At 37.0% G+C, this 25,512-nt stretch overlaps 1 pseudogene across 1 annotated transcript; it reads right to left on the reverse strand.

Annotated features, from left to right (window-relative positions):
* Nucleotides 1-25,512, reverse strand: LOC306637688 (poly(rC)-binding protein 2-like; annotated as a pseudogene). The gene is made up of 2 exons: nt 25,435-25,512; nt 1-1,068 (listed from the first exon to the last, which is right to left on the reverse strand). The product of its transcript is annotated as a poly(rC)-binding protein 2-like (transcript).

Genomic DNA, 25,512 nt, shown 5'->3' on the forward strand with positions numbered 1-25,512 from the left:
TTGCTGACTGTTCAGAGACTACACAGATGGATCATGGGTGGTGGTGAACTGCCGAAAGGGACTATGGGTGAATCTGCACTGCTAGCTGCTCCCGGTGCCACCATCTCGGAGGAAAGCCAGAGGCTGATTTGATACCGAGCCAGGCCAACGCTGGCAGCAGATCCAGTGATGTTAACCTGCCCATCAGTAGATCCTTCAACTGGGATGGCAATTTTGATCTGCACCCCAGACATCTGACAGATATCATTGATTTTGGTGCCTTGACGCCCGATTATGCAGCCAATCAAGTCGTTTGGAATAGTGGGCTCATGAGAAGTAGTCTGAGCAGATGCATCCAAACCCCAATATCCTTTCACCTCTGGAGAGCTGGGTCCAATACCATTGAATCCGGTGTTGCCGTGCGTCATAGGAAAATGAGGCTTGGTTGCCAACTGGCGCAGCTTGGTCAAATCTGGTGGTGGAATGGCATACAGTCCTTGAATGGTAAGGCCTCTAGAGGTCGTCCTTCCAGGTCAGGGTCGAGACGCATGAACCGGGTGGTGTGGGGAAAGCTCGCACTGTCGCTGCCTGTGCTGTACCTGTCCTGACCACCTGCAAAGAAGACTGGAGAACTTGGCGGCTTGGGCCGGTTCGGGATGGTCACGCCCTTCGTGGGGGACTCCAACAGGACCACGCAGATCTGTGTGACACACTCAATGACAGATTGCAATAGCAATGGCCCGCTCAGTTGAATTGGGGAGTATATTCCCTGCCACCTGGACTTGAGCCCCTGTACTCCCTCCTATTTCCTAACCCTAACCCTAATCTTTTCCAGTGACAGAGCCACACTGACTAGCAGGGACCACCAGTCTCAGAGTGACCGGGGGATCTACTGGCAGCTGTGCTATTGGTCACAGAGCAGCTGATGTCCTCTTCTAGTTTGTCAGTGATCATAGCAAAGGCTTTGAAGATGGCATTAGTGGTTCCAGCCAAAGTGATCATTCTCTCAAGACAATTCCCTCTGAATTGTCTTGAGGAGGGAGACCCCGGCGGGCGGACAGGGCACAGGCTGCAGCTGCTGGGCTGCCTCTGCTGGTTCAGGGTCCAATTATTTTTAAAAGACTTTGCTTTTACAGAACAGTTTTAGGTTCACAGTGAAATGAATCTGACATAACTTTTCACAACTGTACATAATATGAATACACCACAGTGAATCTCACCATCATGTACAGCCACAAGAAATTAATTTTAAAAAATAACTATGGATAAATGGCAGAAAGATCAATAGAGGGAAGGTAGCAGGGGGTGGAGGGAGGAAAGGGGGAGTAGAGGGTACTGGGGACTGAATTAGAACAAGACATATTCTATGCCTGTATAATTATGTCAAAATGGATTATACTGTCCTATATGACTAGAAAGAACCAATTATTTAAAAAGAGTAGTGTATGGGGCTGGGGAGATAGCTCAGTTGGTAGAGTGCTTGCCTCGCAAGCACAAGGCACAAGGCCCTGGGTTCAAATCCCTAGCACCACCAAAAAAATAAAAAATAAATAAAAAGAGTAGTATATAACCATCTCTCACACATTCCCCACGTGTATAGTTCCCCCCATTAGCAACATCCCTCACCTGAGTGTTACAGATGAATCTACATTGATGAAAAAAATTTGAATCAATATTAAAGTTTGTCCATTATGATTTTAATTCCAGCAATAATATTGTTCATATTTATAAGTTAAATTGGTATCCTTTCTGATCATTCCTTACAAGTTCTTATTTTGTGCTAATGTTTCCAGGCTTATCTTTTATCTCTTTTAATGTAATTCATATAGCTATTTTATTTTCTGTCTCTATTAATTTCAAAATCTGAAGCTTTGGGAGTGCAATTAAGATGTCATGTGTTTCTGCTTGTTCTCCTTCATGTTTATTATTTCCTTGCAGGTTTAATTATTTTTTCCATGAATTGCCCTGAAGGCAGAATAAAATAATAATAGCACATTATTTAAAATCATCATTAAATTAAACATTATTTTGTTAGAATTTTGTCTACTCACTTCACTTATAACTTGTACATCAATGTTATATTTATATAAGATTCTGATTTGTAGTCTTGTTTTATGGAACCAGTCTTATAAGTGTGATAGGCACTGATTTCCTCTCACAACTTGTATTTTTGCTTTATATTCCTTATTTTCTTCCCTGCAGGTCTCTTTTTTCTTGCCAAGACTTGTTTTTGCCTTCTTTTAAGTATCCAGCAGGACTTGTCTACCCATGGTTACTTTAAAACCAACTCTAAGCTTGAGATATTTTAAGCCACCTGGGTCATTTGAATTTCAGCCAAAATTTATGTTTATATATTCTCAAGGAGATATTTCCCCCTCATTTCCATGCTACAGTCATGTACCATATTATGTTTCAGTCAATGATAGGCTGCATATACAGATTATAATAGGGCTGAAAAAGTCCTACACCTGGTATTTTTACTAATTCATATTGGTAGAAGAATTACAAATTAGTATGAATATAACAAGAAGGTATATTTGGTAAAATCTCTCAAAATTAGAAACTGCACCTGGATTTTGGATTACCAATTCCATATTTAAAAATATTTTTATGGATCTATTTATCTAAGTATACAAATATTCATTTCAAAGATACTTAAATACTGTTTGAACTAATAAAAGATTATAGGGGAAAACTATTTTTAGAAGACTAATTGAATAAATTATTGCAGTTCCAAGAACTGGACTATTAGGCAGGCAGTCATTTAAACATGAGGTCATTCTGTGTGGTTCAGAATAGAAGACAAAGAGACAAATCCACACATCTATAGTCACCTGATCCATGGAAAAGGTGTCAAAAGCATACACTGGATAAAAGACAGCCTTTTTAATGAATGGTGCTGGGAAAACTGGTTAGCCATATGTAGAAGAATAAAATTAGACCCTTATCTCTCATCATGCACAAAAGTTAACTCAAAATGAATGAAAGACCTCGGAATTAGACCAGAAACTATGCAACTCCTAGAAAAAAAAATGTAGGGTCAACACTCTGGCATATAAATACAGGCAACAACTTTCTCAATAGGACCCCTAAAGGACAGGAAATAATGCCAAGTTAATAAATGGGGTTGACTCGAATTAAAACTTCTGTACAGCGAAGGAAACAATTAGGAATGTGAAGAGAGAACCTACAGTATGGGAGAAAATCTTTGCTAGCTACTCTTCTGAGAGGATTAATTTGTAGAATATATAAAGAACTCAAAAAACTTTACTACAAAAAAATCAAATAGCCCAACTAATAAATAGGCAAATGAATTTAAAAGATACTTTTCAAAAAAAGAAATAAAAGTGGTCAACAAATATGTGAAAAATGTTCAACAACATTAATCATTAGGGAATTGCAGATTGAGACTACACTGAGATTTCCTCTCATATCAGTCAGAATGGTAGTCATCAGGAATATAAATAATAATAAATGGCGGAGAGGGTGTGGAGGAAAAGAAACCCTTTTACAGTGTTTCGGGGATTGTAATTAGTACGACCACTATGGAAATCAGTATGGAGATTCCTCAGAAGACTAGGCATGGAACCACCATAGACCCAGCTATACCACTCCTTGGTATTTATCCTAAAGAATTAAAGTCATCGTACTACAGTGATACGTGCATACCCATGTTTATAGCAACACAGTTCACAATAGCTGATTTATGGAACCAGCCTAGCTGTTCATCAATTAATGAACAGATAAAGAAATTATGGTATATATGCACAATGGAGTTTTATTCAGCTATAAAGAAAAATGAAATTATGTCATTCACAGTAAAATGGATGGAACTAGAGACCATGTCAAGCAAAATAAGCCAAACTCAGAAGTTCAGGGGTCATATGTTTTCTCTCATATGTGGATGCTATTCGGGGGGTTAGAGTGGTCATTATCAAGAACACAAATAATAAATGCTGGGGAGGATTTGGGGGGAAAGGCACATTCACACATTATTGGTAGGACTGCAAATTAGTACGTCCATTCTGGAAAACAGTATGGAGATTTCTCAATAAACTGGGGATGGAACCACCATATGACCCAACTATCCCACTCCTAGGTGTTTACCAAAAAGATCTAACATCTGCATGCTGTAGCAATATAGCTACTTTGATGTTTATAGCAGCATAATCCACAATAGCAAAATTGTGGAGTCAACCCAGAGGCCCATCAATAGATGAATAGATGAAGAAAATGTGGTATATATACACAATGGAGTTTTACTCAGTCAGAATAAAATAATGGCATTTGCAGCTAAATGGATGGAAATGGGAAAAAAATCATGCTAAGTGAAATAAACCAGACTCAGAAAATCAAGTCAAATGTTTTTTCTCAAATGTAGAAGCTCAATCAAAATAAAGGGCAGAAGATGGTGAGGGCAGAGATAGGATATCAGTAAGATAAAGGGAAGATAAATGGAAGAGAAGAAGGAGAAAGAGAGGTAGGGAGAAAGGAAGGGAAAGGGAAGGGACTGTGGAATATATTTAATATGCATATATAAATATACCAAGGGAATTTCACCTCTGTGTATATGTGGAAAATACCAAGAAAAATATGTAAGTAATGAAGTGAAATGAAGATCAGTAGAGTAGAGGAGGGAGAAGGGAGAGGGAGAAGAAAAGCAAAAAGTGGGGAGGGGGATTGAAATCAAATTCCTTGGATGTATGATTTTGTCAAAATGAACCCAAATACTATGTATCATTATAAGGCTCTAATTTTCAAAATGAGATCATTCAATACATACTGATAGTTTTACCAAGATATATTGTTAGGTGGTAGCAGGGAGTTGCAGAATAATGTGATCAGGAAGCTACATACTGTGTAAGCTGAGGAACTAGCTAATGTGGTGGGTTAACAAGTGAAAAAATTCACACCTTTAGAATTTTGAATGATGATCAAATATTATGTCTTTAAAAATTAAAAATCATGAAATAAAATATAACATTTCTTCCTATTTGTAACATATCATTTTGTTTCTTATAAAAAGGAATATGCATTGGATTTCTTAACATTGCTTCTCAATACTAAGTTATATTAATATCCTGGGTTATATTATTAAATTCTCTAATTTTAAATGATTCTTGTATTTTCTGCATAAAGCTATTTGGCAATATTAAATTGTTAACACACCATTAGAATTTTATCTAGTCTCTCTTTACTTGGATTTCTACATTTATATCATGAAGTTAGATAAAAAGTGAACTAATCTATAATGTTGAGAGTACATTCTTATGATATTCTGGAATTTGAAAGAAGAGATTGAGAGCATTTCTAATTTTTCTATGCATGACAAGAATTTTTAAAATGTAGGGGTAATCTGAATTTTGATGTTTTATTCAAACTGAGATAATAACAAATCAGCACTAGATACTTGCTGGTAATTTTTTTTAATGGTGCTGGGGATTAATGTCAGGGCCTCATACATGAACAAACTCTCAGCCACTGAGCTACACCCCAGCCTATACTAGTAAATCTTTTATTTCTATTTAATTTTTTCTATTTTTTGTATTCTTTTGAGGTATTTGATTTTCTCGGGCAAATTTTGGTAATTTTTTAATTCACTTTACCTAATATGAGATTCTGTATTATATGTATTTTTTATTTTCATAAAAGGAACACATTTTAAGGGTAGAGCTCAATAATTGTTTCTGTATGTATATAATCATATAGCTAAAAATCCATATCAAGATAAATAATGTTCCCATCATTCCAAAAAATCAAGCCTTTCCAGACAGTAGGGGTTTGGTTTTACCACCTTCTGGGATAAAACAAATTTTTGAATTTCTATCATCATAAATCATTCTGAAGGGCTTGCTATCATTGTGAGGGAAAGGGGAACGCAAGCATTCAGACAAGCTTCCTTTTATGATTCTAAGTTCTTGAGCAGACTAAGTCCAAGGTCCACCCTCAAGCATGGCCACTGGTTGTGCAGATTCACCTGATTAAAAAGCCCCAACTCCCTAGGTGCCATTAAACCTTTAAAAAAGGCTGCATTCTAGTGGTAGCCAGCATCTTATGTTCAGGATTTGGTGCAGTTCCAGGATCTTCTACCATGCTCCCCTTCTTGAAAATTCCTCTAGCTTCTCCTGGTGGCATCTAAAATATGCCTGGTCTTATTAAAGACATAATTGTCAATAGGAAGCCTAAAAGGTGATACATGGAGTAAAATGGTCTTGGGGAATTTCACTGCTCTGTCAGATTTGGTTTGATTGGTTGGTTTTGCCATTATTGTAACATCCAAATTAAACCATGTCCCTACTCCTTCTTTCTTTGGACCTTATTGCCAATGTTAAGTTGACTTTAAGGAAAATACTCCATTTTGCTTAGCAAGACTCCTATCAAGTGAGACCAGGATTTGGAACATACAGTCTGCCAGTCTTTGGGGTTGGGGCAGGGATCTGAGTGCTAACAGTTCTCTTAGTAATCCCTCCAAAGTTCTCTGCTTTTCTTGTACTCGGGGAAATCAGTCAATTGACTTCTCTTTGGTGATGATACATGGACTTTTAAAGCATTGATTGACTTTTCTACTAGCTTTGTCCAACTTTTTTTTTTTTTTTTTTCGATTTTTCAGAAGTTCTTCAAAGTTTTCCATCTCCGTATAGTTTTACATACCATTTTCCAAAGCTGTTACAGGCATTTTTGCTTGTTTTGGTGTTTGAGTTTTAACCTACTTTCAGAATTTGGATAGAGAAGAGGAGTAACTTTGTTGATTTAACTTATCAACTTCATCTTGGAAATTTGAAATGAATAGATTTCAAAAACTAAATCTAAAAGGCCCCCAAAAGCAAATGCTTCATTAGGAGCAATTAGTTTGATGTATTGAGATCTTCCCAGAAAATGCTTGGCTCTTGGTCCTTTTGAACTTGGGGCAATAGATGAAATTGAATCTCATCTGATCAAAGCAGTTAAACAATGTGTAGAAAAAGTAATATTGAAGAAGTTTATCTATACTTATCATAGTTTTAGAAACTTTAAGAACTTTCTAAAGGAAGATGACTTGATTCAAACCTTCATTTTCATCACTGAAAACTTAACAAAGGAGGCATTTTCTTACTTTGTATCAAGGCTCATGTTGTCCTTGATTTTCACACCACAAAAGATTAAAGATAATGCCACCAATTATAATATTTACAAAAAGCCCTTCCTGAGAATGATCTGCCACTGGTATTGTACTAAATAAAGACACTGAGAAATAGCTTTGATAATTTATACTCATCAACAGGAGAATGCAGGAGATTAAAGGTAGCAAGGGCGAATAGCCCCCTCATTTTTGCAAAACTTGTGCAACCTTTTATGCACCTATAAAGCCATTATTATGTAATAATAAAAAGGAGGTGTGCTGCCTATATGAGCTCAGAGACAGAATAAAGACACAAGAAGCTATTTTCTCTCAAGAGAACTGTAGTGTCATAGATTAAAGGTGGACAGGCAGCCATCATTTAAAGCAGCTCACATCTCCAAAGGATATTTATTCACAAATTGATTAGGGTTGGAAATGAAAATGATTTAGTTGGTGGGAACATTACAGCAGCCCTTTAAAGTGTGATGGAAAAGATGAAAAGGAAACTCACTTACCCTTTCCCTTAGCATGCAGACAGAGATCAAAAAGACCAGTGTCCCATTGATAGACCTAATGAGACTGCGCTTCTATTTAGCTCTTCAGTTATTTACAGTGACTCGGGAGGCATGTTCTGTCTGAAAAACCCTGGCTATCACACTGCTGGAGGGTGCCTCAACATTTCACGAATCTTTTTTGGGTGATTTAATTTTTTTCCAAAATGTAATGGTAATTAGTGATACTGACTCAGACAGAACCCTTGATCCTGATCCCCGCCTCTGAAGACTTTGTCTCCACCGCTACCCATCCCAAACTCTTAATGACATCTTCCACTGCTCACTTTCTCTCCCATCTCCCACCAAATCTACCATCAAAGCCTGTTAGCTCCATCCTGAGTCTGCCCACTTCTCTCCACTTCTCCATCTGAAGTCCAACCAATCTACTTCCATTACTATTAGCTGTCATTCAGTCAGGAACTGAAAGTTCTGTTATCCAAGCCCAAACAATTAAACCTGTTAATGCACTAATAAATTGAGAGTCGATGACCATTAGTTTCTGAATATAATTAAATGAAGTAATATATTCATAAAATAGTCAATCCCAGAAAAAAAAATGTCAGGCTTCTTTAAAGACTAAAATCACTATGTCTCCAAAATCAAATTTGTTTCTTTTGACATCCCAAGAAACTAGAAGTTCTGGTTCTCTTACTTTCTTTCAGATGCCAGGTTCATGGTGAAGGAACCACAGGGAAAAAACTCTTATCCATGAAGTGGCTCATTAAAATCACTCTTAGAATCATAAAATCACCTATGTGAGAAAGACAGTATTAGTTGACTCACTTTCAAGGATATGCCCACATTTCTGTCACCATCTATTGTGGGCTCACAATTTCTAACACATACACCATTACTTTTTCTTCTGTTAATAAGGAGAGGAAAAATACCTCAGATGGTGCCTAAACCTGTAATAGAAAAGGGTTGTTCACTTGACGCAGGTATAACCAACAGGTATATTTACCTTTCTCAATCTTAGCACTGGGCAAAGGAAGGAAGGAAAAAATCCCTAGGGATTTTAAACCATAAACTGGAGCTCAAGCTAATTTGTAGTCTGGATTCTCCTTAATTGGTATAAGCCCAACCACCATAAGCAGAGAATTTAACATGACCTCAGGTTGGCAGTGCCCCTGGATGATAGATAGATGCTTTTTGGACAAATTCCACTTTCTGTAGACTACAATGCCATCCTCATTTCAGAGACATTTAATGTTGAAAGATATGTGTTTTAAGCTGAATGAAATCCTTCACCACCTTGTCTATTTCTAGACCCAATACTGTCAATGTGAGGTCTTCTCATTTTGTTAACTATACAGTTTAGTTGTGTAGTACCCCAAAAGTTAATAAATAAGAGGTATGTAGGTACACAAATAAAGAAAAATTATAATAAAGAGAAAACTAAGCAACAGTCTCATCAGATCTTCTGACATTCTCTATCATTCCATCATGCAAATATACAAATAGAAATAAAGATGACTGCAAAAGTAGCCACAATAGGGATCAATCTCAGCAATATACTACTAAGCGAAAGTAATAAGTCCCACAAGATCACATATAGTATAATACTATTTACTAAAGGAGTAAACAGTTTAAAATGTGTATTTTGTAATAAGTATTTTGTCATATAAAATTATATTTAAAATAAACTATATTAAAAACCACCAATGTCATTACATCGAGGGGAGAGGTACAGGTCCAGAAGTAATGGAGTGGGTTGCAGGATGAGCACCTAAGTAGGTACAAATTATTGTTGGAGCTGGAAGATTTGTGTTAGTGGATTCACCAGAGCATATTGCAGTGTTATGAATAAATTAACAGAGACCATGGATAAAACAATGATGAGACTCTATGACCAAAAATTATGGTTAATCCAATTAATTCAATCACAACATCCCAGAAAAAAAAATTACCAATGATGTATACAGATTTTAAAAAGCAAATACTCCTAATTGACCAAGAGTTCATGCTGGAAACCAGAACCAAGATGAAGGCATTTAATACCAGGAATTGGCCATACCAGTGATGGAAGATTTAAATGACAGACAACTTAAAGACTAACAGTGCCAGGGGGCCCATACTGTCCTTAGGCTATGGGTCAGAGTAGGTACATTGCCAGAAGCCAGGGACCAGGGTCACTGTACTAAAGTCAAAACGATGGTGAGTCTGTGAAGTAGAAGCTGACTCATAGATGAGTGCCCCCAAGAATCCTCTGAGAGAAAGGAGGGGAGAAGTACTGAGAATGGCTTTCTTCTGCCTCCTGTTCTTTTCTCTCCTGCTGGTACCCAGGCAGATGCCAATCACATGGAAGCCTAGGAAACACAACGTGCTGGGGTTAACTACCCTTGACTCTAAAGCACAGTAGAGAGCAGAGTGAGGAAAGGACAGGAAATTAAGCAGGCACAGGACTGAAGCACCATCTTTGATAGCTGACTCTGTGCCCCAGCCCAATCCCTCTCCTCTTCCTACAGATAATCACTTTGCATAGTTTGTTTTATAATCTTCCTGACCTTTGTCTAATCATCCACATCAATAATTGAAAATTTTACTAGCCACAGCAATTAAACAGAAGAAATTAAAGGTATACAAATAGGTAAAGAAGAACCCAAACTATCACTATTTGCCAATGACATAATTCTATATTTGGAAGACCCAAAAACTTCCACCAGAAAACTTCTAGAACTAATAAATGAATTCAGCGAAGTAGCAGGATATAAAATCAATACCTATAAATCAAACACATTGCTATACATCAGTAATGAATCCACTGAAAGATAAATAAAGAACACTACCCCATTCACAATTGCTTCAAAAAAATAAAATAATATACTTGGGAATCAATCTAACAAAAGAGGTGAAAGACCTCTACAATGAAAACTACAGAACACTAAAAAAGAAATTGAAGAAGACCTTAGACGATGGAAATGCTCGTAGATAGGCAGAATTAATATTGTCAAAATGGCCATACTACCAAAGTGTCACACAAATTTAATGCAATTCCTTTTAAAATCCAATGGCATTCTTCATAGAACTAGAAAAAGCAATCATGAAATTCATTTGGAAAAATAAGAGACCCAGAATAGCCAAAGCAATCCTGGGCAGGAAGAGTGAAGCAGGTGGTATCACAATACCAGACCTCAAACTATACTACAGAACTATAGTAATAAAAACAGCATGGTACTGGCACCAAAACAGACATGTAGACAAATGATACAGAATAGAAGACACAGAAAGCACATTAGTACAGGTATCTCAGACTAGACAAAGGTGTCAAAAACATTTACTGGAGAAAAGACAGCTTATTCAACAAATGGTGCTGGGAAAAATGGAAAGCCACATGTAACAAAATAAAATTAAACCCTTGTCACTGAACCTGCATGAAACTCAACTCACTGTGGATCAAAGACTTAGAACAGAGATCCTGCGACTACTAGAAGAAAAAGTAGGCCCAAATATTCACCATATTGGCCTAGAATCTGATTTCCTTAACGAGACCCCTAGAGTGCAAGAAGTTAAATCAATAATCAATAAATTGTATGGACTCAAACTAAAAAGCTTCTTTTCAGCAAATGAAACAATCAATAATGTGAAGAGAGAGCCTACAGATTGGGAGAAAATTTTTACAACATGCACCTCAGATAAAGCATTAATCTCTAGGATATATGAAGAACTCAAAAAACTTAACACCAAAAAAACAAATAACCCAATCAATAAATGGGCTCAGGATCTGAACAAACACTTCACAGAAAAGATATACAATCAATCAACAAATATATGAAAAAATGTTCAACATCTCTAGCAATTAGAGAAATGCAAATCGAACCTAAGATTTCATCTCTCTCCAATCAGAATAGCAATTATCAAGAATACAAGCAAAAACAAATGTTGTTGAGGATGTGGGGAAAAAGGTACACTCATACATTTCTGGTGGGGGTGCTAGTTGGTGCAACCATTATGGAAAGCAGTATGCAGATTCCTCAGAAAACTTGGAAAGGAACCACCATTTGACCCATTTATCCCACTCCTTGGTTTATCCAAAGGACTTAAAGTCAACATACTACAGTGATGCAGTCATATCAATGTTTATAGCAGCTCAATTCACAGTAGCTAAACTATGGGAACCAACCTAGATGCTCTTCAACAGATGAATGGATAAAGAAAATGTGGTGTATATATATATATATATATATATATATATATATATATATATATGTGTGTGTGTGTGTGTGTGTGTGTGTGTGTGTGTGTGTGTGTGTGTATATACATATATATATATGATATATATATATGATGGAATATTACTCAGCTTTAAAGAAGAATGAAATTCTGGCATTTGCAGGTAAATGGATGGAATTAGAACTATCATGCTAAGTGAAAAAAGCCAATCCCAAAAAACCAAAAGCCAAATGTTTTCTCTGCTATGTGGATGCTAATTCACAATTAGGGGGGTGGGTGGATAGGGAAGAACAGAGTTACTTTATATTAGGTAGAGGGGAGTGGAGGGAGGGAAAGCATGGGGGAAGGAATGATAGTAGAGTGAAACAGACATTATTACCTCATGTACACCTATGACTGGAAAGCATGGGGGAAGGAATGATAGTAGAGTGAAACAGACATTATTACCTCATGTACACCTATGACTGCATGAACAATGTGATCTGGCAATATGTAATATGAGAGATTAAACTCCATTTATGTATGATCTATCAAAATGTATAAATGCATTCTACTGTCATGTACAACTAATTAGAACAATAAAATTAAATAAATAAAAATATATTTTAAAAATTTTACATATCTTTGAATATGCAAAATTGAATGATGCTATGTATATACATTATATATAAATATAATACTATACATTTTATGTAATACTATGTTGTACATGTGTCATATAATTTTGCTTTTGAATAAAAAATATTACAAAATGAGTGAACATGAATTTTCTGGCTTTTTCAATTAATTTTTTTTTCAATTAACAATGTTTTCTGAGAGGTGTCTCCATGTGATAACATTGATTTGCCTCATTTATGGCTGTGGATCACTTCATTGTATGATGTCCTATAATTTATGTAACTAGATGCACATGCAGAGTATTTATAAATGTTTCCTATTACTGACAATGCTGTAATGAGCATACTTTTAACTTCATCTGTATTATATGTGGGCATTCCTACAGAATAAGTTCCCAATAATAGAATATGATTTTAAAAATTGCATTAAGATTTTGCTGAATGTCCTTTTGAAAAGGCTATCTCCCCATTTAGAATTATCAACTTTATTGGAGAGTGCTTCTTTCCCTAAACATTTGCCACAATGAGATACTATAAATTTTTACATTTTGCCAGTCTGATGTTCGAAGGCTGTTATTTCATATTTCTTATAATCTAAATTCCCTTGTTTCCTCACTAATACCTTTTTCATGTTCGCTATTCATTTTTGAACTATGAATTGTTCATAATCTTTGCCCATTTTTCTTGATGTTCTTCCTCTCTCCCCTTTGCCCTCTGTCCAGTCCTTAGATAACAGTAATTTGTATCACATTTTATACTGTCTTAATTCAGGTATATTTAGCCATATAAAACTTTAATTTTTATTTAGTCAAATCTGTCCATAATTTATCTTTATAACTTCTAAGTTTTATGTATTGCCATTTCTACTCCCATAATGATAAAAATATTTTCCTATGCTTACTTCTACTAATGTAGTTTATATTTTGGGGTTTATACTTAACTATATCATCCAATTAGGACTTGCTTTTGTATGGGCTTGGAGACAAACATGGAATTTTGTTTCTGTCTTTTTGTCTACTCTTTCAGCAATGTATACATTGTATACTGTTGTGATATCTAGTAAAGCAAGTCTATCCATTTTACTTAAGAAAATATTTTGACTATTTTTATACACTGATGTTTTAGTCAGTATTTTTACTGCTGGGACCAAAAGATCTGACAAGAACAATTTTAAAGGAGGAAAATTTTATTTGGTGCTCACAGTTTCAGAGGTCCATAGATAGTGAACTCCATTCCTTGGGGCCTGAGGTGAGGCAGGACATCATGGTGGAAGTGTGTGACAGGGGAAAGCAGCTGGAAACATTGTACCAGGAAACAGATTTAAACTCCAAAGCCAGCCCCCAATGACTCCCCTCCTCTAGCCACACCCCATCTGCCTACAGTCACAACCCAGTTAATTGGTATCAGGAGATTAATGCACTGATTATGCTACGGGTCTCATAACCCAATCATCTCACCTCTGAACTTTCTTGCATTGTCCCACGCATGAGATTTTGGGGGCCACCTCACATCTAAACTATAATAATTGACTTTCTAGATAAAATTCAGATCAGATTGTTTGGGGTTTATTTTGGATTTTTAGATTAAATGAGAAGGACTGACAGCGCTTGGTTTTCACTGATTAATGTTCTGAGATTAACTCTCTTATTCAGACTTGGACGGGATTCCATTAAAGTCCATCCTTCTAACAATAACCTACTTTCTGACCACACTAGGTCCAAGATCATGGTTGATCACAAATTCCTTTGTGCTACATTGTACCTAACCTACATCTCTATCAGTGCAGTTATTACACTCATCGAAGTTATTTACCGAGATCACTGTCTGCTCTCCACAGTGAACTTCTTCAAGATATGGCCAAGGTTTGCTGTGAAATATGGATTTATTACAAAACCAAATGGTTATCCCATTCTTTACCTGACCAATTTGAGAAGTTTAATTTATTAATACATCAAATTCCATATAATTTCGGTCTACTTCTGGATTATCTGTTGTTTCATCTGTCTGCCTATTTGTGTACTAATACCACCACTTTAACATTTGAGGTTTTAATTATGTTTCTTACTAATGACTCTCCTTTTTCAGAGGTTTTCTACCTTTTATTTTTCATTTTATATAAGCTTTAGAGACATTATGGTAGACAGAAGATGTTCATGCCTTAATCCTCAGATTATGCTGCTGAAGTTTCCTAAGAACATGGCATGTCTATTTGTTCAAATCTACCTATATGAATTTTGGATGCATTTAAAGCTTTTTGTCAAAAGGTTTTTACATTTCTTCTTAAATTTATATTTGTAAAGTATTTTAAATTTTCAGTGTCTATTATCTTTGCTCTAGTTACCTTTGGGTTTTTTTTTTTTTTTTTCTTGTTTTGTTTTTTGTGGTAGTGGGGATTGAACCAGGGTCCTGCACATGGTAAGTAAGCACTCTACTGCTAAGCCACATCCCCATTTTTTAAAAATTTTTGAGACAGGGTCTTGCTAAATTACCCTGGCTAGCCTCAAACTTGCAATCCTCCTGCCTCGTAACGGGATTACTAGTGTGTGCCAACACACCTAGCTTTTAATTACCCCTTCTAATTAGTTTGTATTTGTATATGTAGAGACTGGATATCAATTTATAAATTTTGTATCTTGCTGTTTTCTGTTTTCATTAATTGTAATAGCTTTACCAATATGTGGTCATGCCATCTTCAAAAAAAATTCTATGCCACCCTTTCCAATTCTTATATCTCCATTGGATTTCTCCTACCCAAGTACATTGGCTAGCACTTCTAACAAGACATTAGATAACAGTGAGTACAAAGGGAATCTTGGTCTTGTTCTTGACCCCACAGAAAAACACCTAGTTTTTCCCATAAGCAAAGGAGATTTATAGCCTATATAAATACATTTAAAATTCATCATGAAGCATATAGTTGAAGTTCAGTGGTCTCATGAAAAGTATGAAGAAGAGAGAAAAATACAGAGATGCTCTTGGAATTACAAATTTCAAATTAAGTTTACTTTTAAAGTTATTTACCTGTTAACTATATCATTAAGAAACAAATACAGTTTTCCTCAAAATAAAGTTTTCTTGCCATCATTCTTTTGATTTTAAAAATATAATTATTATTCTTAATATAAGGTATCTTTAACTCATTTATCCTTCTATCAGTAGATAAAAGCACCCGTGACTATACATTGACAGTATAGCTAATTTAAATCGTGTACATCTTGCAAATTCTTTGAAGCTTGTTTTCAGATTAAAGCACTTGTAACATCCCACTGTCTGGTTAGCCAACCAAATTCAACCAACAGTTTCATGTTCTACATAAATTAGAAGACATTTTTAAAGTTTTACAAAGTCGATTGCCAATATATAATGGTGGTTCATTCATTTTTACTGACTTATAGCATTCCTATATATGAAAATACTTTATAATTTATTCTGTGATTTAGTTGTATTTTGGGACCATTTTGATAAATGCTACAAACATTCCTGCACCTGCCACCTGCCACAAATGCCATCAGCTGAGTCATACATGAAACATCTGTACCGTAACTATACCGTATAGAAAATGTGCCTACACAGTGTGATTTTTCCAACACCCACTTAGTCACATCTTCAGCAATGCTTTCTGCTAAAGTATGTGTTGACAAAGGAACAGAATATGTTTTAGTTTGACACCACATGGTATTAACCATGTTGTTGTTTCACCATGGCAGAGAGAATAAGTGTCTTCCCAATAGTGTCTGTTTTTTGTACTCACTCCTAAGTACAGAATTAACAGATGCTTCTCAATTATTTCTATTATTAAGTTTAATTTTTAAATTTTAAGGAGTGAATTAAATATTGCAATCTTTAAATACTGATAAAAAACATTCTAAGCATTTTTGGGGGAAAAAATGTAGAGTTTTGTCCTCATGCTCTAAATACCTAGATTTTATGGCTTGCTGATTTTTAATTCTGGTTAATATCTCAAGGTCAATTTGTAACATGGGTAAAGATCCTTTTGTTAATGACAGTGGATGTCATTCATATTTCTAGTAGTCTTTATAATTTAGAACTTGTATTTGCTTCTCTTCCTTTCATACTTGATTAGATCTTCATTCTTTTTGCCTCACGTGGTTGCTGATGAAGCATTCACCCAAGGAAACAGGAAGAGTGGGCTCATCCATTTCCTTGTTCACTTATGCTTCCATTGTTAATAACATCTTCAACCATAACTTCCTATTTAATTAAAATCATATAATATTATCTTTACATTTACTTAACTTGACATTCGCTCAGCACAGTGTTCTGCAATAGCTTAAAGGTGATGAGGGAGAATTTTCTCTCTGCTTCCTGCTTTCTTCTATCAGGTTAGTTAGGAAATGACAGGAGACTGATCAAGTGAAGGCACCAAGTCAACACAGGACCTTCTTCATGTGCTCTCCACTAGTACAATACAGGTTTGGGGAGGAAAGTAGGGCTCAAAGGCAGTCTTGATGCAAAATGAGACAGTGCTATCATGATACTATTGCTTAATAATATGATGCTGTTTGATTCTGGGATCAAGAAATCCCAGAAAGATTGGGTATTTATCTAAAAGAATTGAAAGCAGGGGCTTGAACAGATATTTGCACTCAAGTTCACAACAACATTGTTCACAATAGGCACTGCGTGGAAGCAAACCAAGTATTCATCTGTGGATGACTAGATAAATAAAATGTGCTATGTATATGTGCAATGAAAAACTATTCAGTCTTGAAATTTTTATATATGCTACAAGGTGGATAATTAGTGATATAAATCAGTCACAAAAGAACAAATTCTGTATGATCTCACTAATATGAGATACCTAGCATAGTCCATTTCATAGAAACAGAAAGTGTAATGATAGTAGAGGTAGGCGAGGGGAGAGGGGACTTAGTGTTTAATGGATACTAAGTTTCAAATGAGGAAGTTTGGGAGGAGGGTGGTGACAATGAAACAACAATGTGAATTTACTTAATGCCACTGAACTGTATTCTTAAAAATTGCTAAGTAGGTCATTTTCATTGGTGCATTACAATTATACATAATAGTAGGTTCGTTACATCATATTTACACATGCACATAACAGTTTGATGGATCTCATTCCCCACTGTCTTCCATTTTTCTCCCCTCCTCCCTCTCTCATCTGCTTGCTTGATTCTACTGATCCCCCTTCTATTGTTACTACAGTTATTTTAAGTAGTGCATTATAATTATATATGAAAGTGGGGTTTATTATGATTTATTTGCACAAGAATATAGCATAATTTAGTAATTATTTTCCCCAGCACTTCCCCCATTCCCTCCTCTCCTCCCTCCCTCTGGATCCCCTTCCTCTTCTCTTGGTCTCCCATGCCACTGACCTGCATACTTAAAAATGGTCAAGGAGGGAAATTTTATGTTATGTATATTTTACGATAAAATATTTACTAAAAAAGTTGGGCAGGAAGAGTCCCTGAAAGAGCAGTAAGTCATGATCACTGAACAGCTCTGAACATGGCATGGCCTAAATGGAAGATATTTAAGGCTACAAAATTCCTTTCCTAGGAGGAGAAAATAAACCAAAAGATGCCATTTATTACTGCATTAAAATGGCATTGCTTAGGCTGAGTGTTTCATGGAGACTTCAAGTCACTCATTTTGGACAAGCTTTTAGTGTGATAACCTGGCTGTGCTCTCCTGTCTCACCAGTCCTGAAGGTCAAACATGTAGAGGCTCAGAAATTTTCTTCTGGTTAAAACTGTTTTACAAGGCTGCAAATTCGGGCTGGGGATATAGCTCAGTTGGTAGAATGCTTGCCTACCAAGCACAGGCCCTGGGTTTGATCCCCAGCACTGAAAAAAAAAAAAAAAAAGGTTGCAAATCCCTAAGTGACCTACGTACAGGTTAGGCATAAATGTATGCATATGCATATGCCTTCTATGGGTCTCTAAGCTTGTCAAAAACAAGACATGTCTTATCTTTCTCTAGCTCTTTGATTCTATGTTCCTCTATATGGCATGAAGAAAAAATTTAAATGATGCTTGGGAAACAAAAGGCAATTGGACCAAATTGCCTTTGGTAAGAAATGGGGGTGGGGGAGGAATGAGAGAGCAGGGTTGACTCCATTTAGTTCTACAGAAGCACAAACCCACTATGAGCAGTCACTTCTTACCATAAAAATTTCCACACGTCGTGGATGCAGAGTACCCAGGCCCAGCTCAAACCAAGTGAAAATGTTTTGTGAGCTTTGTTTCTTTGTTCTCATTCTCACTTAATTTCCTGGACTTTTAAAGAAAATTCTACATGTTATCATTTCACCCATATATACTAAATCTTTCTAAAAGATGATATTTTTCAAAGCATGACTTGTTTTTTAAAAGAAAACTGGTTGAGTTCAGAAAAATATAACAACAACAACAAAACCAGCTAAGGTTGTTCATCTGAAATCAGCCATAAGATTTTTGTAGCCATTCAAATCAAGCAGGCAATGAGACTGAGTGAGTCTGACAAAGAAAGGGTGTTAAGGGAAGTGACAGAGGATGGGAGAGCAGTTACTGAGATCAGGAGTCTCTGATGCCCTCATGGCTGTGGCATGCCCAGTTCATGGAACTGTTTCTGTCCTAGGGCACAGAATGCCTCGCTACTGCAGCAATGTGGAAGCTTTGTGCAAGAGCCCTATCAATTCTAACCTTGATCTCAGGCACACAGCTGGAAGAAAGGAATTCTTATGCTAGACAACCACAAGGTTTCACCAGTTCCACTTCTCCAGTTCCTGCCTGGAGCAACTTTTAACAATGGACTTTCTTGAGAGCTACACAGAGGTCCTAACATTGCACTTTGCAACTGTGGATTGCTACTGTGGAAAAGCTACATAGATGTCCTAGTTTCTGTAATGTTTCTGAATACAAAGAATAATAGTTGCATAGTCTTTAACCTGATAACGAGACATACATAAATAAAGATTGCTCGTGTAACTCTTTAGACCTACATCTCCATCAGAGAGCAGCTTAATCTTCAAGATCTTTGTCTGTGAATCTTTATTTTCCAATTCCCCTTTGCCCCTCTCCAGACCCAATAGTTTGGTCGCCCTGGTTGCGACAAAAGGGTAGTAAACTAAACTCAAGTGACTTCTTGTGTGATTCAATCAAATTCTGAGTTATGGTTCCCATCCCTGGGCCCTCAGAAGTGTGGTTCTATCTGCATCTACAAGATACCTCAGTCTTTCAAGTGCAAATGCTTTCACCAAGTGCATTAATCTCATCTAAAAAACCAGAGTACAAATTTATTGTCTTAGCAAGAAATACCACTGATGGAGGTAAGATTCATGTTGGCAAGAAGAGCCCATCCTCTCCTCAAGGCAGGCTCTGCTGGGACCCTGGATGGAAAGCTATCAGGAGGACTCACAAGATAGTTAAATAGACTAATCAAATAACCTCTCCCTCACCAGGTGTCAAAGACTTCTTGAGCTAACTAAAATAAGATGAGAGTTATTTACAAGGAATCAGAGCATCCCTAAAGCAGGTAGTACAGCTAAGTTTCATTAAGAATAAGACCAAACACCAGAAAGCCTCAGGCTCTCCATCCCTGCCCCATCATCCAATCATCCATCCATCTCTCTCCCTGTCTCTCTCCCCCATTTCTTCCTCTCTCCCTCTATTATCTCTGCTTCTTAATCCATTTCCTCTGCTTCCATTTCTCTTTCTCCCACTTGACTTTCTCACAGCTGCTAAATTTTATGTCCTCAATTGAAGGGGTCAGTTGAGACTTTCTAGAATCACCATCCAAATTTTTAGGAGCCAAAATTCCAAAAGCAGAACTTAGGTTTGAGGCCCAATCATAGTGCAATCAACACTGCCAACCCCAGGCCTGTGGGTGGGTGAGACCGGTTCTCAGAGGAGTGGCCTTGGCAGTAGAGAAACATTCTGGTTCTTTCCCCAAGGCTGGGACTGGCAGGAGAACACTAACATTTGTTTCTCTGATATTCCACTTTCTCTCCACTTTTTCTACACTTGTGTAGCAACTACCTGACTGATACATGTTGATCACTAATTAGTGAATGCACTAAATCAAGTCATAGTTGATTCTGCTCACCTCAGAGCCTTCTCCTCTATATGGTCACCTTGTTAATCTTTATTCTTATTCATCGTGTGTTAGCTTTCTTTACAATGGAACCCTCAGCTGGTAATATTATTTTCCTCACTTTCAAGTTCATAGGAAAAAAACTACAGAACCAACCCTGAACATTTCCTTTTCCCAAATTAATTTGTTGAATATAAGAAACCTAAGGAGAGGTCAGAGGTTTTGAAGCAAAAAAAAGTCTCACAAAATGGCGAAGAAACACAAATACAGTTAACCTGAAAATTTCAGAAAAGAGTATTAGATGTGTCATTCATGTTATCTCTTGAAGGCAAAAAAACGAGCAAAAGAGAGAAGACTGAAAATGGAAAATGCACTTTAAATAATTATGATAACCCATATGCTATCTCTGGTCCACAGTCATGTATGTGATATATAGAAACAGATATGGAGACCCTGTAGGAACTGGAGGTAGTGATGGGTGTAGACATCTTGCAGCTTAGGTTCAAAGAAGAGTTGGAGCTGCTGTGTCTGGGTTCCTTTACAGGATCCGGGCCGCCCTGCTCAAGGTAACTCAACAACCACAACGGCTAGATTTCACGGTAGAGGCATTTGCAAATCCAGAAAGAGCTAAAAGTCCACTAAAATTCCTGCCTTCTTTTTCTGTATTGTATCAGAACCAACAGACCCATGCCCTTGTTCGAGTTAAAGAGAGAAGGTATTTTTTTCCTCCTTGTCAGAGAATTAAATTGTAGCTGAAAGTGTTTAATGTTACTTCAGCCCAAAATGGGGGAGGGGGAGAAAAACTATTTTGTCTATAGACAAATAGAGAAGAGAGGGAGAGACTTTAAGATTTTGGAGCATTAAAAGTGATGCAAAGCCCATTTAATGGACACCCCCAGAGCTTTTTTTTTTCCCCCAAGCACTGCAATTGATTGCCATGAGATTATGATGCCATTAAAATTCACTCTGCCCATAAACTAATGCTGCGGAAAATGCTGACGTTTATAGCAGTTCCTACAAGGGACATATTTCAGTGTGAAAGTAAGTCCTAATGTGAGAACTTTATCTCAGTAAAGCAACATCTAGGAAGGGGGAAGGAGGAGGAGGACGAGAGGCTGTCCGGGAGTGTGTGAGTTTTATTTCTCTCAATAATGGGTGTATGGATGCTAAATTTCAAAGACTTTTTAAAATAAATCTATTGGCCTTTGACAAAATCAATCCAAACCCCATAAACCAAGAAGTCATCCACTTGATATTAATGAGCCCACATTTGCATTTATTTGTCTCTTACACTAGACAAACCATTAATTTCGTGTTTATGCTTCCTTTGAAGTCTGAATGCTCATAGATAGATGGCCTCATCGAATCTCCTGCTGCTACATTAATATTTCGCTATAAATGATAAATTTTATCATTTTCCACAACACCCCTTTTTACTTTAAGAAAGCTGTGAAAATGCAAGCAATAAGTCTTAAGGTCTGAAAGCACAGCTTTTTTTTTTTAAATACTCTTCAGCAGGATTCATTAAAATCATGATATCTTAACATCGGGGTACCTTTGATGGCTTCTAGAGGTTGAAACCAAGATGATGTATAACTCATCAACTAATCAACCTTTCTTGGATAAAAGATGGTTTGTATGGCTAGAGGTGGCACTCAGGTCCATTCTTGACCCAACACTCAATTCCTAAATTTTTTGTGGAATTTATCTGACAATATGTTAGCTTCAAATATGAGCCTAATTCCTTGATTTTAAAGGGGGAAATATTTTGAAAGGTTTTAGGTAGAAACATTTATCTGCTGCAGGATATTCTCACTTGGTAGGGTCCAGGAATTAGAAAACACCATGTGGAAGGGTCAAGGGTGTCTAAGTAGAATGGATTGAAGCTAAGTGATATAAAATGCATTAAGCCATGGAGATGGTCACAGAACATTCCATCATTCTGTCTGATGATGATGATGATGATGATGATGGATGAATATTTACTCCCTTCCTATATGTCAGACCTGAGCTCTAGTCTTTACAGCCATCCTCTCAAAAATTCTGGAAGATAGTTGCTACTATTAGTCTCAGCTTACAGTTGAGGGAACTGAAGCCCAAAGCTATAAATATTTTGTCATAGGTGTAACTACCAAGCGCTTTCCCATTCAAATCCACCAGGGTCTCCTAGAAGCACCTGCAACCTTTATATGCCTACCAATTCTTTTAGTTCTCCTTCCATCGTATAGGTAAGGAAGAGAAACAAGCCAGGAATTTCCAGGTGACTGACTTCAGTGACAATAACCTCAAGTCAGCAGGAAGCGTGAGAGAACTGGAACATCTCTTGGCCTTTACCCCAGAACAATTTCTTGGCATGTTCTCTCTCTTCGCTTGTCATTCAAGCAGCCTCTTTTCTGCTGCTGACAGCTCCACCCCTTTTGCTCATATAAAGTCTTTGCTAAAATTCAAGTTTTGTGTTGATGTTTCATTAAAATTAATGTGTAGCTTTTTATATATCATTTAAATAGGCATTCATATCCAGTTATCTTTTTTTTCAGATTAATATTACACATTCCTTTTGAGAGAAGATGGGCAGGAATTCTATCTTTTTTTTTTTTTTTTTTTTTTTTTTTTTTTTTTGCGGTACTGGGGATTGAACCCAGAGCCTTGTGCTTGCGAGGCAAACACTCTACCAGCTATATCCCCAGCCCTCAGGAATTCTATCTTTGACCACAGAACTCATGTTCAAACTGATTCCATAAAAGAGACTATTTGCATTAGCTGTGAGAATCATAATAAAAACATTCACAAATCATTGTGATGTCTGATATTTGGGTTGACCTTTTCTTTAACTTCTAAGCCAAATCTGTGATTAAGGACTGCAGTGAAGTTTTTAACATGTAAATATAAGCTTTGTCATTAAAATACTAGATTGATCAGAAATGCAAAAAGCAGCTTGTTAGTAAAATGACTGAGAAATCCCTGTTTTTTTAGAAAGTGCTCATGGGAATAAGTACTGATGGACTAGAATTGTCTCTCTGCATCATCACGTGGGAGATAAAGAGGAAACAAAAGAGTGGAGCCAGACTTCTGGGACAAGGGGAAAGCTGCAAGAGCAAACTAGGTTGTCTTTAAGTAGCTAACTAGTGATTGAGGAAGGAAAACCATCAACTGCAATAAGGAATGCTGAGAAACCTCCTTTGTGGGCTTTTGATGCCCTTTGAACCTGCATTTGCTAAAGTTGACATGTGCCAAGGCTTACGAGGTGCCACGCACTCTCAAGGTCCACTTTTGATTCCATAATCACCCCCTAAAAGGACACTCTCATTCCTCCCATTTTACAGGTAGCAAAAAATAAGACCCTGGTAAGACAGCTAACTTGCCTGCGGTCTCACGGCTGCTGAGAGATGAAGCCGGGCTTCAAATACACCATTGTATTGCTTCTTCAGTAGCCACACGTTAACCTCAGGAAGAAAGCCTGCTTCAACACACTGTATATTGTTGCTGTGTTTATCTATTTTAATAAATGGGTTTTTTAAGGCAATTGAGGAGAAAACCATTATAATCTCTCAGGTAATCACGGCTACCTATGAAGTCAATCTTTCTAGACCTGGAGCTTCTATTAAAGGCCCCATCACATAACTTCCCCACTTCCCAGCAAATAGGAAATAATAGACTCTTGAATGCTTTGCCATGCTCTCTTCAACTTGAGAATGCAAAATATCATTCAATGGAATTAGAGCAGCTTAATTTTTAAAAAATTGTCATCTCCCTTTGAGAAAGCAGTTATGCCAAGCTATTGGCTGGTCTGTGACCAGAATTAATCAGATTAGATCTAGAAGAGTTTTGTCAATGGAGGTCTGAGGCTTTGACCAATCATTTTGGGGCAATAAGGAAAATGGGGACCTCCCAACCAACAGTACAGCCTTTACTTTCATTCATTCCTCCTCCTCCTCCTCCTCCTCCTCCTCCTTTTTAAAAAATTGCTCCTTCATGCTTCTTCCTTTGAGGTAAAACTAGTCCCATCTTTTAATTATCTATAAGGATAATCTTCAAGAGGCTGATGGCCCACCATGGACTGGAGAAATTAAAGAAGTATCCTAAGGGAAGGTAGGATGTGAGCCAGGGTTTGCACAATGGAGAGAACAGCCAGGATCCTTATTTTTCTATTGAACTAACCCATTAATCAACTCTGATGATGGTAGATAAAATGCTGGCATCAAAATCCAGAAACACCAATACCTTGTTCCAAGATCTTGGTGCAAAGCTTGGCTCTGGAGGCCAAGAAAGCAAAAGCTTTTCTTGATGCTGGTTACATAACTATATATCAGTTATACCCAGAGAGCCAAGAACTACCTTAACTTACCCACCCACCCCCCCCAAAAAAAACTAGCTCAAAACAAAACAGGGGGCTTTGTACTGCTGCACAGGTGAACATAAACTAAAAAAACAGTTTACAAGAGAGTAAAAAATTTTAAAAACACAATTGAGACTTGAAATATTACATGTAAATAAGTCTGGTGGCACTGGAATTGCCACAAATATTGATGCTTGTGGAATCGGATTTTCTTCATGTAGTGGAACACCCCCTGCCAGAGCGAGGAGCTCCAGGCCTAGATTCTCAACCAGAAGGGGAGCGTCTCCTTCCACCAGGTCCTGCCCCAGGTTACTGAGGACTCCTTAGTGTTAATCCATAAGCACAAGCCCTTGTTGGTCTTCACTTTTTGTGGGCGAGACGACCCCCTCACCTACATTTCCCTCCCCCTCAGTAATATCACTAAAGAGATGGCAGTCACCGAGAGCGTGGCTAATTTGTAACTTCCATCCACTCACTTCTTTTCCTACCAACCATTTCAAGTGCTGCATTGGATTTCCTGCATTGGAAGCTGAAATTTGCTTCCGTCTATTATTTAAAGAGAGAGGGATAAAGAAAAGATAGGAAAACAAAATTTTATTTTTTTAAAGAAAGAAATGTTACCACATAAACCTCGATGGCTACACAGAGGACAAACTTCTTTTCATTCCGTAACAATAGCCACCAAGAAGTGGGCGCCAT

Source organism: Sciurus vulgaris, assembly GCF_902686455.1.
Source record: "Sciurus vulgaris genome assembly, chromosome: 10".
Classification (NCBI taxonomy): domain Eukaryota; kingdom Metazoa; phylum Chordata; class Mammalia; order Rodentia; family Sciuridae; genus Sciurus; species Sciurus vulgaris.